Here is a 15057-nt window from a genome sequence, read left to right as displayed (position 1 = left end):
TCATTATGCTCTTCTCTAATCTTTCTAATTTCCTCTATTGTGTGTTCTGCGTATTGCTTAATTTCCTTCCAAATTTCTTGAAGAGTTCTGTATATTAATCTTTTGTATTCTGCCTCTGGTAATTCCAAGAAATCTTCCTCCTCTGGAAAATTTCTAGATTCTTTATTTTGGGAGCTTGCTGAAGCTATCATGGATTGCCCCTTTATGTGATTTGATATTGACTGTTGTCTCTAAGCCATCAATAAGTTATTATATTTATTTATTTTATGTTTGCTTACTGTGTCCTAGCTTCTTTTTTTGTTTTGATACACCCAAGTAGGCTGCTCGTATGAGCTAGTTTGATTATTGGCAACTTTGAAGCTCTAATGTCCTGTCACCAGGTGGTTAGATCTGTTACTAGGTATGTGAGCTCAGGAGTCCGCCCACTCCTCCTGTATGGATTCAGCTTAGGTGCCCAGGTAGATAGCCACCAAGTGTGTGGTGTAGGCTCTCACTTACAGTCCTAGACAGGCATGGGTGATTGGTGTAGGCACAGACATCTGGCTGCAGCACGGGGACACACTCTGAGCAAGGCAGGGCGCTGACAGCCACCCCGGAGTGTCCAGGAGGAAGGTGTTTCACTGTTCCCTAGAGCACGTAGGTGGGTGGGTTTTGTAGCTGGACTATGAGCACCTAATGCTGTTGGCTGTAAGGACTGGGGGGACCTCTTATTTATGGGCCCCTATCGCAAGTGGCTAGGTGGCGTGGGTAGAGTCACCAGTCCTCAGGCCCCTGATGTGGGTAGGTGAAGACCCTGCTTAATGGGCAGAGCAGTGTCAAATGTCAAGAACCTGCCACTTCACAGCTGAAACAGTTGAAGTTAGGGTTCCAGTATATACCCTGTTGTATTGCGGTAATGAGGGCCTACGCTGTTGAGATGGGCCCACACAAGTCTATGCAGGGGAAAAGGCACTCAAAGTCCGTGGATCCCTTATGCCTGTGCCTAAGCAAAGGAGCTGTGCCTATCCTGGGTTCCTGGCTTAGGGGAGCCGGCAGTTTATTTTTTCCCGTTTGTTAATTTGTTCACTCTCTAAGGCAGGGAGAATGGCTCCGGGCATGTGATGAATTCTACTTCCGGCCCAGGGGACTTGGCACTTGCTGAAGCCATCGCGGGACCCAGTGCAGAGCAGGGAGCGGGGAAGTAAATGGGAAAGAAGTTTTTCCCTAAAGGGGGTATTTTTGATCCACGCGGTAAGCCATATGCAGGTACTTATCTTTCGCTGATGAGGGCTGCTTCTCATTGGTCCTGGGTGGCTGTGTAGACTCTCTGGTGCTGGTTCTCTCCTGGTGTGGAAAACGTGCCTGCCTCACCGCTCACCCACGAGCTTCTCAGGCCTGAAGGGCTCAGGCTTTCGCCAGATCAGGTCTGCAACTCCTCACTGCTTCCAAACCGTCTCTCCTTCCGCCTGCCACTCAGTCCAGCTCCTCAACTCTGCCTTTGATATTCAGGCCTCCCAGATTGCCATATATAATCGAATCACTTGTTTTTTTGGGTCTTTGTTGTTAGAGGGTCCACTGGAAGCCTCTGACTACTCCACCATCTTGGCCTCTCCTCTGTGTCCAGAGCTCTTGGCCTGATGATATTTTAGGGACCTGACTTATGTAACTGTAACCAATCTATTGGAAACAATTCCAACCCTCCCCCTCGTACACACAAATGCTTACTGCCGTACATAAGCCGTACTAAACAAATTAAACCCGTGGGGACATGAGGCATCATTATGAACCTCAGTCATTATGATGTCTTGAAGATGGAGGAGATGAGGCTTGGGAACACAGCCCGACCTGGCAAGGCCTCTGGAACTTCCTTTCTGACAGAAGTCCCTGATGTCAGAAGGTTTGCCTCTTTCTCATACGAGTAGTGGAAGCAGGTTCTCCAACTTCCCAGCACTTCTGCAAATATCAATTAATGAATTAAAACTCCAAACAAACCTCCTTCAAAGTGGTCTTCTGGCATGTCAGAGAGCTGTCATCTGCTCTCCAAATCCTTAAAATGTCACTGACCTTGGCTGTTTGTTTTGGCTACTTAGACGCAGTCTGTTAGTTAAATTTGAATTTCAGATAAGCAATGGATGATTTTTTTAGTATAATTATGTCCCATAGTGCATAAAGTCAGCTGGCATCCTGCATTTTTATTTGTTAAATCTAGCAACTTTGGCCACAGCTCATGTGACTTATCATGGCAAAGGGACCCTTGGAAGCCACCAAGATGTCCAGAGCATCTTACTAATCCCGAGACATAGCCCATAGTCAGCAGAGGCATTTTGCCTCTGGATTCTTTGTTCATTAAGCCACCATTACTTCTTTATTGCCACTCTGGTGTTGAGCACCCTCCCCTTTCTCCTCTCTCGGTGTTCTTCCTGGTCTGTTCTCTATTTGTATATTGAGAAAGGCCAACCTATTAGAAACGGCAGCAGGCAATCCAGTTCTTCTTCCTTTATACAAACTGGTCTTTTCCTTTAGATCAGGTTAATCTTTCCATTTTGGGGCTTGCTGATATCTGGATCAAAAAGCCTGGTGTTTCTGGAAGTTTAGCTAACTGCACTTCTCTTAAATGGTTTTTATCTATGGTGAATTGCAAAACCTCTCCACCTCTCCAGCCTAGTTCTTTTTGTAGGTAATAGTGGCTCATCTAATTACTATCAATTAGATAAATAAGAACACCTGACCCCCACCAACTCAGATTCTAATGGGAAAACCAGCCCAGATAGTGTCAGATGCAAATAGACTACGCAGGGCTCACTCAGCCTTCTGTGTGAGACAGTAACAGAGACCTAGTAGCTGCCCTGTAAAGTCATTTTGTTCTTTCTGCCCTAGATTCCAGGTGCTGCTTTTCTCTAGAGACGTTTTATGCTTGCTTAGTTCTCTATGAAGTCAACAGGAACGTAGAATACCAAGGAACTCTGTGAGAGTGAGAGATTTTTGACCCAGTTTGAATGTCCTCATAGTTCAGTTACCCAAAAGAATTCACACCTTAAGTGCACAGAACCTGAAGATACTAGAGCTTCACCTAAACTCACCCTAGGTGAAGGTTGCTGAAATCTTTTTCTTTACCCTTCCCTCCCCACTCCTTCCTACTATGTGTGTGCGTGTATGTGTTCCATCAGTGGCACCTTCAGAATCAAGAGGTATATAAAAACAGAACTTTTAATTGTTTTATTTGGACACGGAGACTTTCTTGTTTGTGAAGTTCTGCTTGGAACTGATCAGCTGTTACTGCCGATGACTGTTGGGATTACTTTGTGGAATGTGTAGTTTTTTTTAATGTGTAAGTAATTTTTAAAACTGCCATTGGCTGGTTACTAGATGTGCAGAGTCCACAGAGGGCAAAGATGATGTCCATCTTGTTGACCGTGGAATCTGCAGCGCCCAGCACTGACCTGGAACACAGTAGGTGCTCAACAGATAGGTGAATGAATTAGACTTTAGAGCAACATAATCCACCTCACTCTTAATTTAATAGAAGATTATAAATATTTAGGACTAACAGGGTTTTCTGAAGGCCTAGGCAGAGAAGCTAGAATTTATCTGTGTGTTGGGTTATGTTGAGACCATTTTCTACTCCGGCCCCCCAGCAGACATCTGGCCATCTTTATCTGTTGATAGAATGTGCAATGGAATATAAAGAAATATTTTATAGTAAGATATTAGGAAAATAAATCTCATGTACTTAAAACATGGGCTGACAAACCTTTTCTGTAAAAGACCAGATAGTAAAGGCTTTGTGGAAATATGGTCTTTGTTGCAACTATAATCAACTCTGTCCTTGTTGAGTGAAAACAGCCCTAGACAGTATGCAAAGGAATGAACATAACTGTGTTCCAGTACAGCTTCAGCTATGGACACTGGAATGTGAATTTCATATAACTGTCACATATCAATGGAAAAAAAAAATTCCCCCAAATATTTAACAATGTAAAAACCATTCTTAGGTCATAGGCTATTCAAAAACAGGTGACGAGCCGCACTTGGCCCTTGGACTGGAGTTTGTCTGTCCCACACTAAAAAAGTAGCTACTAGTGCCAGAGTTGGAGCCCTGGTGGTGCAGTGGTTAAGCACTCGGCTGCTAACCAAAAGGTCGGCAGTTCAAATCCACCAACTGCTTCCTGGAAACCTTATGGGGCAGTTCTACTCTGTCACTGAGTCATAATTGACTAGATGGCAACAGGTTTGGTTTTTTATTTTGTTGTTGTTTTAATGCCAAAGTTAATGCTTTGCTGGGGAAGGGGAGCGTGTTTGCTCTATCTGCATTATAGCATCCCTAGGTAGATGAACACAGAAATGAAGGACAAAGAGGCCTTTTCTTATGTCCCCCCAAAAATGTGTGTATCAATTTGGCTGGGCCATGATTCCCAGTATTGTGTGGTTGTCCTCCATTTTGTGATTGTAATTTTATGTTAAAGAGGATTAGGGTGGGGTTATTTAACAAGCTTGCTAAGGTCACATCCCTTGTCCAATGTAGAGGGAGTTTCCCTGGGGTGTGGCCTGCACCACCTTTTATCTTACTAGAGATAAAAGGAAAGGGAATCAAGCAGAGAGTTGGGGACCTCATACTACCAGGAAGGCAGTGCCGGGAGCAGAATGCATCCTTTGGACCCGGGGTCCCTGCACGGAGAAGCTCCTAGTCCAGGGGAAGATTGATGAGAAGGACCTTCCTCTAGAGCTGACAGAGAGAGAAAGCCTTCCCCTGGAGCTGATGCCCTGAATTTGGACTTTTAGCCTATTTTGCTGTGAAGAAATAAATTTCTCTTTGTTAAAGCTATCCACTTGTGGTATTTCTGTTACAGCAGCACTAGATGACTACTACAGTTGGTTAATTAAGTATTTAATTTGAAAATAATATCCATGAAAAGGAAAGCACTTTGCCAGCTCCTGTGAATCTATAAATACACTTCTTCTGTGATTTTAATGACACTGTAATCCTTTCATATTGACCCTTACTGAAATACAACTCTTGGGAAATTCCTTCATCTATGAGAGAATCGATAAATAGGACATGTTTAGGTTTTGTAGAAGCTAGAATATCTTCTCAAGGGTTGGTGACATTATTTAAAATAATGTAAATGTATATTAAAATCCCACATTCTATATTATGGATCCAACCCACATATCCAGACTTGTGGAATGCATTTCTTTCTAAAACACAAAGGGCCTTATAGCAGGTGGTATCTTTGTCTCTTGACACCAGTGTGTTTTAATAAGGTTCCACTAGATTTTCAGAGTCTTTGGAACTGATATTTATACTAATGAGTTGGGTTTGGGAGAGAAACAGGTAAACTTCAATTATAATGAGCTTCAAATTATGTTTATTTTAAAAAAAATAATAGCTCTGAAAAATACTTGGTTCCATTTGTCAGTAATTTCATATCTTGCTGCTTTCTGTGCCTGGTGTGTTAATCTGAAATCTTTTTGTCTGCTTGTAATATGATAGGCTGTTTTCCTGTAGTCCATCTGTCTCCTGCAGGAGGTGAAATAGTTTTTAAGAAATGGCTTGGGTTGGTATTATTAATCTTTATAGGCAGAGAAATTCCTTGAATAATTTAATAGCCAAATGGCATGAGGGGGACTTGGTATGAAAATGAATTTTCCTGTCAGCTTTTAAAATCACAGCGTGGCAGGCCTTTCATCTAGGCAACTCAGATATCAAAACACAAGATGTTTATGCTCTTTTACATAGGGTTTTCTATTTTGTAACACCTAAGGCAGCCAGGAAATATCTAGAGAATTTTTGTTTATTTTTTTTTTCTGTTTTAAAAAACAACAACCTCACAACAAACTAACCAGCAAAAAGAAAGCTCCTCTTGTTCTATGAAACAGCAGATGCTGACTTTGACCTTGGGATTTAAGGGCAAATCTGTTCTTGTTTACATGTCTTGAATTTCTTGGATTTGCTAGCATGACGGCAGCAGTTGGGATGAGTGCTTTTAAAATTATACGAATGATGAAAAAAATCAGTTTGCACAGCTGTTGCTAAAAAAATCCTTGTTTTCCCCTCCTTTCAGTTCATTAATATACAGGGTTTATTTAATTATTATTATTATTAGTTTGTTTTCTTCCTTAGTTTTAATTGGAATTATCCTAGTTACAGATGTCCCACCCTCTGGGTTTCTGGTCTTCCATCTGACACCCTGCTTCCTGGGGAGGACACCTATGGTTAAAGTGTGATGCATCTGACTTGCAGGGTCCCATTGTTCTTCTGTGTTGGGGTAAGGGAATACAGCCAGTTCTGTGTCAAGCAAGCCAGGAGGAGGGAGAATATTAATAACCAAATATGTATTTTTGTTTTTGACAGAGCCCATTTATAGTGCTGTTTGCTTGCCCTATCTTTTGGAAAGCCATTTGTGAAGGTAGCAAAAGCTTCCTAAGAAATATGAAGGCCAAGTGAAATTAGTCTATATGGAGTATGCCCACATGGGATGATGATGATGATGGTGATGATTTTTGTCAAAAGACCCTTATTAGCAACTTTTTTTTTTTTTTTTTTTTTTTTTTTTTGAGTCAAAACCAGTAGGTATACATTGAAACTTTTTTTCCCCCTTTTTTGTGTAAATCATGTATTTGAGAAGAAAACCTTGATGATAAGATACTATTACCTTTCAGCAACAAAGGAAGGAAGGAAGTGGTGACTTTATTCTTTCGGATCGCACTGAAACCGGGAATATTTGTGCTCTTTAAGTATCATAAAACTCAATCATATCTCTTTCCACATTATACTTTTCAGCCTGAGGAAGTGAACAGTGAGGTAGCCATATCAGTCTTTGTTTTCCTTCATAGGTAATTTTACTGAGGTATTTTCTTTTTATCTGCTGGATTTAACCTTTTATGTGTAAACCATTATAATGAAGCCCTTAGTAACAGTTTGTATAATTTATTATTCAATTTACAGGTAGAAGACAAGATATATCAGAATATCATCTTGGGTACAATAAGAACATTTAAATCAAAACCAGGACATCTTTGTTTTATTAGCTGTACCTGCTAATTAAAGAACGGATAAGCTGACCAGGTAGAATGCGCCAGCATGGAAGAAGCCAGAGACCCCAGGAGAGGCCCTCTCTCCTATGGCCTGAATGTAATAAGGAATACAACAACAAACAACAACCTGTTGCCACTGAGTCGATTCCGACTCATTTTGACCCTACAGGACAGAGTAGAACTGCCCCGTAGGGTTTCCAAGGAGCAGCCGGTGGATTTGAACTGCCGACATTTTGGTTAGCAGCCGAGCTCTTAACCACTATGCCATCAGGGCTCCAGTGTTCTGGTAGAGATGTGCATAAGCACATGATCAGAACCACAGAGTTAAAACTGCAGCTCTGATAAGCACAAGGAAGAAGAGAGAGATTTGTGTAGCCCACTCTCTTGACTGTAAACTCTTTGAGGTCAGTGGCAGCCTCTTGCTTTGTGGAGAAAGCAGTAGGATAAACCAACTATATAGCCACATAGGTGAGCGTGTACCCCCCAGTATGTGGTCGTAGCTCATATGAACTGGTACAGAACATTCCAATGCAATGATGTTTTGGTAAATAAATGAATTTGGATGAATGAATGAATGGAATATTGTATTTACTCTCTTCAATGCGAAGAAACCAGGGTGAGTTCATGACATTTGTTCTGGTCCAACACATTGTTTAGAGGAGAAAATATGGATTCACAGTTAACAATATCATCATCAGATGAGGAGACTGAACTGAATTGCATAATACCCACGGGATGCTGTGTTTAGAAATAAATCTGTGTGTCACTGTGGCTCATGAGGGGTTATAAAAATGCTAGATTCACTAAATATTGAAATATTAGCAACTCTTCCCCCTCTCTCTCAAAAGGAGGATTTTAGATCTCGTGTCGCCAGCCCCCACTTCCTAGGCAATTTGTATTTGTTGAATGGCTCACTTCTAGATAAAGCAGCAATTAAACTTTTCATTTTCTTTTTGAGGAGAGTTGTTGTTAATGATTGTTAGAATTTTTGTTGCATTTTATATTTTCAGAGTGTTTTGTAGTTGTTACATGAGTTCCATAGCACTCAGGAATTTGGGATGTTGTACTGTTGTTTGTTTGTAAAGGGAAAATAAAGAACGAAAATGTTCAATGACAGTTGAAAGCTACACAAATCAGATATTCATTTATCTGGGGTACTGCTTCTCTTCTTCTGCCTAGAGACCCTTCGTCTCCTTCTTTTGCCTTCTGAATCTTTCTCCTCACTCAGAATCTACTTCAACGCCACCTCTATAGAGCCTCTGTAACCTCTTAAAGTCTCATAAATCTCCATTGCACTTTATAATATGAGGTTTTGTTTATGTTCTCCCCCACACCGGCACACACGCAGATTATGAATCCCTGGAGGACAGATAGCCAAACTCATCCAGTAGGCATACTCTTAAAAGAGCGAGTGAATAAATGAGTGAATGAGTGAACAAAACTCCCAGAGCTGTTAGATTAAATATCCCCAGTCTTTTAGCAGCTACTTCTCATTTTATAGGAGCCCTGGTGGTGCAGTGTTTAAGAGCTACGGCTGCTGACTACAAGGTTGACAGTTCAAATCTACCAACTGCTCCTTGCAACCCTTTGGGGCAGTGCTGCTCTGTCTTGTAGGGTTGCTATGAGTTAGAATTGACTTCATGGCAATAGGTTTCCCATTTTATAGATTCAAGACCATGTCTGTGAAGCTCTGAAGTGAGTCCCTAGGCAAATGCCAGAGAGGCAGGAAGTGGATTGCAGCCCCAGCTTGGAGAACTCCAAGCTAGCCTTTAGGCTTTATCAGAATATCCTTGGTATCCCAAAAGTTGAGTCAGATATTTTCACAGGCTCTCCTTTTAAGACCATTTCTCAGAGGTTGCAGCCAAAAGCCTTAGGGTCATAGCAGATAGAACAGTCTGGGTTGGCCACTGTGGCTATTAGTGGCAGAGTGATGCTGAAGTAGACATTATGGAGTGTAGTTCTAGTCTGACACATATGGGGTCACCATAAATTGGAATCCACTGGACGGCAACTGGTGCTGGTCAGGGTTCTCCTAATCCAGAAATCTCAGATGCCCAAAGCCTGACTGTATTAAGGGATGTGGTTCTAAGGTGATGCCAGTAACAAGAGGCTGTAGTGGTCCTCACCTCTGGAGAACGTGGCTTGTTTTACTCATGATCTTTACTTTTCCTCTATGTATTTTTGAACATCCTATGATATGACACCAATAATTCAACATTTATTGAGCACCTAAAACATTCAATATAGAATGTTTAAATTAAATTAGCCTCGGTATCTCTGTATTCTTTCCTACCTGTGTCTTCCTCTTCTTTGTGTGTCACCCCCACTGGAGCACCTATCCTAGAGCCTCACATGTATCTCACGCATCATGACTGAATGAAGGAACACTCTCCTGTGCTGACGCCCAATAGGCACTTAGCAGAACTTACAGGCTAGTTCTCAGGGCACTCAACATGGTACAGAACAGAGAGAAAGGATAGTCTTTGAGCAGTTAATTTAGCATAATCAGTGATTTATCCAAGGGAATGCATTTTCAGAGAATACTTGTATTTGCGTTGATTCTCAAGGTGAGGTAGCGGGATTGCTGCTCTCAGAGTGATAGGTCTGCTCTTTTTGTATATAGCTCCCCACCTCCTCTCATTGTTTAAGTGTTGGGACCCTTTTTCTCCCGCCCCTCACCCAAAGTAGAATCCTACTTTGAGGGAACATAACTGTGTGTTTGTTATTTCATAGTTTATGATTTTTTTTAAAATCATAAGTGAACTGCTAATTGTTAGAATTATTTTAATGATAAGTGAAATTCTCACTGTTAAAATGATCTGTACTTACACAAGAATACTCCTTTATGGAACATCAGACTAATGACAACAGGAACAATTACAGACTTTGCTGTCTAGGACTGGCAGGTAAGGAGAGCAGAAGTAAGCCATTTTGGGAACCATCTCTACCATTAATTCTGTGTTTCCTTCCCTGCTTGTCCCTAACTTCTTAACTCCCACAGTTTTCCTAATCTTCAAAATGTGTAGGCTGAAGTTCAGAATCTCTAAATTGCCTTCTGGATCTACTGACTATTGTTATGTGATTCTAAAGAAAAAAACAAACAAAAACCAAAACCTCTTGCTATTGAGTTGATTTCAGTTCATGGTGACCCCATGTGTGTTAGTGTAGAACTGTGCTCCATGGGATCTTCAGATGGTTTATTTTTCAGCAATAGATTGCTAGGCCTTTCTTCTGCAGCCCCTCGACGCCACCCTTTTAGTTTACAGCTGAGTGCATTAATTGCACCATCCAGGGACTCCTCTGTCATTCTAGCTATGTGTAATTCTAGTTTTTTTTTTTTTTTAAGATAAAAGTTGGTAAACAGTACAAATAATGACAAAGATAAATTTTTCAAAATTGGACAAGCTGAGATCCTTGGTGGTAATCTTCCTGGTTTTGAATTTATAAACCACCTGCTGGTAAAATCTCTTTAGTTTCTAAGCATTTTCATTCTTACTTTCTCCTTTTCAAAACGCTGTCTCTGTGATTGCAAAGCGAGTCCCCGGAAATGTAATTTCTTCTTCGGTGTAGCATGCTGAGCAGCTGCGGAGGCCACGTGGAGAACTTAAGCACACACATATCTTGAAGGTCAAAAGTACATTTAATGGCACTCTGTGGTCCAATATGCTCATCTTTAGGCATTAGCAATTGCCATGAATATCCGAGATGCCCCACGTGGGAGCTCCTGGATTCAGGCCATAAACCAGAATTCGAGAATATGCATCTTGTAAAAGCCAAAGCAGTTAGTGTTGTCAGAGACACACAGGTAATGCTGCTGAATTAATGAACTGGGCATTGTGCCATGCCTGCTGAGAAAAGGAGGCAAATTTATTACGTTTTAGCACAATAGTTGAAGGAAACTGGTAAAGTAACTGGATATGTTTTAGAAATTTGAAAATTAACAATGAAAGAGGAAAGAGACCCCAGTTAAAAGAAGAGTCCTGGCACAGTAGGTTGAAAGTATTCAGTTAAATAGATCTTCCGGCTCATTGGAAACCATCCAAAAACAGGGTAATTTGAGCAAACACACCCAAAGTGGTTTGTGTATGTAGTGGTTAAAAACCTTAGCATTGCCTCAGCTCTATGGAACCCATCAGAGAGAAATTGTTCTGGATCATCAAGCTACCACCCTCTAGTTCCTAGTTTAGTTTGGAAATGGAAATATTTAAAATAATCTATAAATATTTACGAAGAAATTCTTTTCTGGGTATAAAAATAATATATATATATATATATTTTTGTTCTGATGAAAGTTTGAAAGAGGTAGAAAAATACAGAGACAGCTCATGATTGTCCCACTATCTGGCAATAACTTTTATTAACCTTTTGGTGTATTTCCTCCCAGTCTTTTTTTTCTTTCTTTCATATTTTAAACATAGCACATATACAATTGTGTACATGTTTTCTTAGTCAGATATGCTGAACATCATCTAGCCTTTCCTTGATCTGGAGTCGCCATTAGGCACAGCTGAGGGTGTGGAGATCAATGCTACAGAATGTCTCCCCTCCCTCTTCCTTTGTTCACAGCCCAGCAGACTGAGATTTGTGGTGGGCAGGCAGGCAGCTTCCCACGGAAGGGCTGGGCTTGGAGACATGCTGTCCATGGCAGGTGGGCACCTTCCCTCACCATCACTCATGGGAAGTCCTGTGTTCTGTTGGGGGCTTTGATGTGTCCTGGTCATGTATATGTGCCGCTTGCTAAAACCCTTCCCACTCTTTCCAACCCAGCTATTCCTGAAAATCTAGGTGGCTAAGCTTTTGCAGATCTGAATTACTGCAAAGTTGATGATAAAGACAATACTAACAATGGGTTTTGTTTTCTGAATTCCTTTGTAAAGAAAAAGTGTTCATTTTTATAACATTCCACTTAGCAAAACTTGTTAGAATCATGGGGAAGCCAGGGAAAAAGTGCTCGGAGAATCTTCGTAGTTAGTATTTCTGGGTCCACTGGACTCAGGTTAACACATACTTGGTTTTGCGGTAGGTGCACCATACTAAGAGATTACTTCCAGGAAGCAGCCCAGGGTTGAGGAGCTGGCGTGAAATTGGAATGGGATGGACCTGGAATTGAATCCTGGTTTCCCTTTACACCTCCATATTATTTTCAGCAAATTATGAACTTCGATTAGCATCCATTTTTTCACCTATGACCCACAGAGGGGGATTCATTCTTCCCAGAGGTTTAGGGAGCTTCTTTGTGGAGCTCCTCGCACGTAAGTATGCTTCCTTCTGCTTTCCCTGGAGGTTTCTGGGAAGTGTGCAGAAGGAATACAATTTAGCAGTGAGGCAGTGAATGATAATAATGCTATACTAATATTTACCCAGATAAACACCTTGCACAAAACTATTTGTATAATTTTAATCAGCAGAAAATGTTCTCATACATTATGATTTGAGTTTTCCTTCCCTTATATTAAAAAGATTTGGATGAGTGAGAAAGTCACTGAATTTTTTTTCCTGTTTTGCTGTCAGAACATGATTTGATATTTGTAAATATAGGAATATACTACTTGCAGTGTATTTTTTAAAATTACGTTCTCACCACCCTACAGAATTTTAGGAAGTGAGAATGATGAGTGGAATTTGGCACTGAGGCGGGGTCACTTTGTGATTTGTGTTGACAAGATAAATACATTTGGGGGAAAGAGAGCATGATCTGAAATAAATGGGTAGCACTCGTGTTTCATAAGTGCTTGAGATATTCCTGGAAGAAAAGAAAAATGTAAATATTTTACTATTTTTTGCTCTGGCCGCAATTCTGAGGAGTGTGGTAGCAGCTTTTTACTATTTGTCATCATGTAAGGTGAGGAACTAGTAGAATTTGTATTGCAATGCTTTAAAATAAAAGCTTTATTTAAATATAGGGTCACTATGAGTTCGAATCGATGACCACAAGTTTTTGGGTTAATATATAGCAGAAAATTGCTTAACAATAGTGTAGAACAAGAAAAGGAATTGAGAAAATTTGCATAAAAAGAAGTAAAAAAATCGAGCAAAGTTCCTTATTTGTCAACTCCAGTTTTTAATCCATCTCACTGTTTACCCCACTTTTCTAAGCTTGATGCCTTTGCTGTGAATAAAATGATTCTCTTAAGTCTCTCTCATTTCTCCTGGTAAAGTACTTTAATTTTGCTATTAAACTCTCCCTGAAGAAAAAGACAGGCTGCAGCCTATGAAGTCCACAACACAATTCTGTCTTTAGGAATGAGTGACATTGGTTTCTTCAGCAGTCCCACCTGCCTTGAGGTGCATCTTGAGTGATACTCAGTATATCATTGAACAGAAAACTCAAACTTTGCCCCTATTAGCTTACAAGGAGTATTTATTTTTTTTATTGTTGTCCTTTAAGTGAAAGGTTACAATTCAAGTTAGTCGCTCATACAAGAATTTATACACACATTGTTATGTGACCCTAGTTGCTCTCCCCATACTGTGGCAGCACACTCCTCCTTTCCATCCTGGATTTCTGGTGTCTGTTCAACTAGCTCCGGACCCTCTCTGCTTTCTCATCTCACCTCTGGACAGGAGCTGCCCATTTAGTCTCATGTATCTACTTGAGCTAAGAAGCACATTCTTCACGAGTATCATTTTATGTCCCATAGTTCAATCTAATCTTTGCCTAAAGAGTTGGCCTCGGGAATGGTTTTAGTTTTGGGGTAACAGAGAGTCCGGGGGCCATGTCTTCTGGGGTCCCTCCAGTCTCAAACCAGTAAGTCTGGTCTTTTTACTAGAATCTGAGTTCTGCACGCCTCTTTTCTACAAAGAATATTAAGCACTAATTCTACTTACTAGATGGGGGTGGGGAATAAATGAAGTCAAACCCCTATTTTCTTTTCTTCCTTAGCCATCAAGAAAGTCAGATTCAGATTTAAAGTACTGTAAGTAGCATATTCCTATAATAGCTTTGTTATTTCATTCATTTGCTTCTCCTTTTCTTTCAATTTTTAAAAAATTTCTAAATTAATGGTCTTCCATTCATTAGTTGATTCAGTCATTAAACATCTTTTCTGGGCTAGCCATGAGGGCAGGAGGAGAAAAATATGTAAATCTCACAGTCTTGGTGGGTTGAAATCCTGTAAACAAAAACTACTGTTTATCCTCTCCACAAGAGGCTGGATTTGATCCAGTGTGAGCCCAGACCCCCATCTGTGGAGGAGGAAGATGATGAGGACCAGACACAGTCCATGGCTTCCTGTATGAGTCAAAGTTTGCCAGGCAGAGAGCTATGGGAAAGACTTTATGGGAGAGGCAGTAAGATGTATCTTTTGTGATTGGTTATTTCCATTTTAAGAGTAGATGGGCTGTAAATAAAAATTAAAAATGAATAGAGAAGTAATGGTGATAACCACAATGTGGAGGAGTTAGGTAATAGGCAAGGAGGTATGTGGTTAAGAATCCCAGTGAGTCTCACTGAGGATTGAATTTTAGAAAAAGGATTTATTTGCCAAAGCAGAATGGAGGAATAACGGCTGATGACTAGATGAAAACTTTCTCCCCACAAGAATCAGGAAATACAACTTCAGAGAAGAAAAGCCAGGCTACTGGCAAGAGCTGGAGATCTCTAGGATTCTACCACTTAAAGAAAAAAAGTTTAAGGATTTTTTTTTTAAACACCCAACTACTTGTGTGACGCCATGGTGTTGTTAGGTGCCATCTAGTCGATTCCAACTCATAGCAACCCAATGTGACAGAGTAGAACTGTCCCATAGGATTTTCTTGGCTATAATCTTTACGGGAGCAGATTGCCAGTTCTTTCTCCTGTGGAGCCCCTGGGTGGGTTCAGATTGCTAACCTTTTGGTTAACCATTGCACTATCAGGACACACAGGTTATTATTTAGCAAGGCTCTGAATGAAGAAGTTTCTCTTAATAAGTACCCCTCTCCCCTCTCCCCTTATTTTAAGACCAGTGCTTTTAAAAAGGGGTCTCAGGATTCCTTTACATTTTTTTTTTATTTTTTATATTTTATTGTACTTCAGGTGAAGGCTTACAGAACAAATAGTGT

The 15057-nt window shown here is 40.6% G+C and overlaps 1 protein-coding gene and 1 long non-coding RNA gene across 10 annotated transcripts in view; both read left to right on the top strand.

Annotated features, from left to right (window-relative positions):
* The window catches only part of LOC111821844 (uncharacterized), an 18499-nt gene extending 6411 nt beyond the window's left edge, over positions 1 to 12088 (top strand). Inside the window, exon 2 of the long non-coding RNA XR_002825184.1 lies at positions 6926 to 12088. This is a non-coding gene — a long non-coding RNA (uncharacterized LOC111821844). The remainder of the gene's footprint in view (positions 1 to 6925) is intronic.
* Positions 1 to 15057, top strand: part of TNIK (TRAF2 and NCK interacting kinase) — a 469288-nt gene that overhangs the window by 174894 nt on the left and 279337 nt on the right. The window lies entirely within an intron of this gene.

The sequence above is a fragment of the Trichechus manatus genome, unplaced genomic scaffold (assembly GCF_000243295.1).
Source record: "Trichechus manatus latirostris isolate Lorelei unplaced genomic scaffold, TriManLat1.0 scaffold00110, whole genome shotgun sequence".
Taxonomy (NCBI): domain Eukaryota; kingdom Metazoa; phylum Chordata; class Mammalia; order Sirenia; family Trichechidae; genus Trichechus; species Trichechus manatus.
This window is presented reverse-complemented; position numbering and strand designations above follow the sequence as displayed.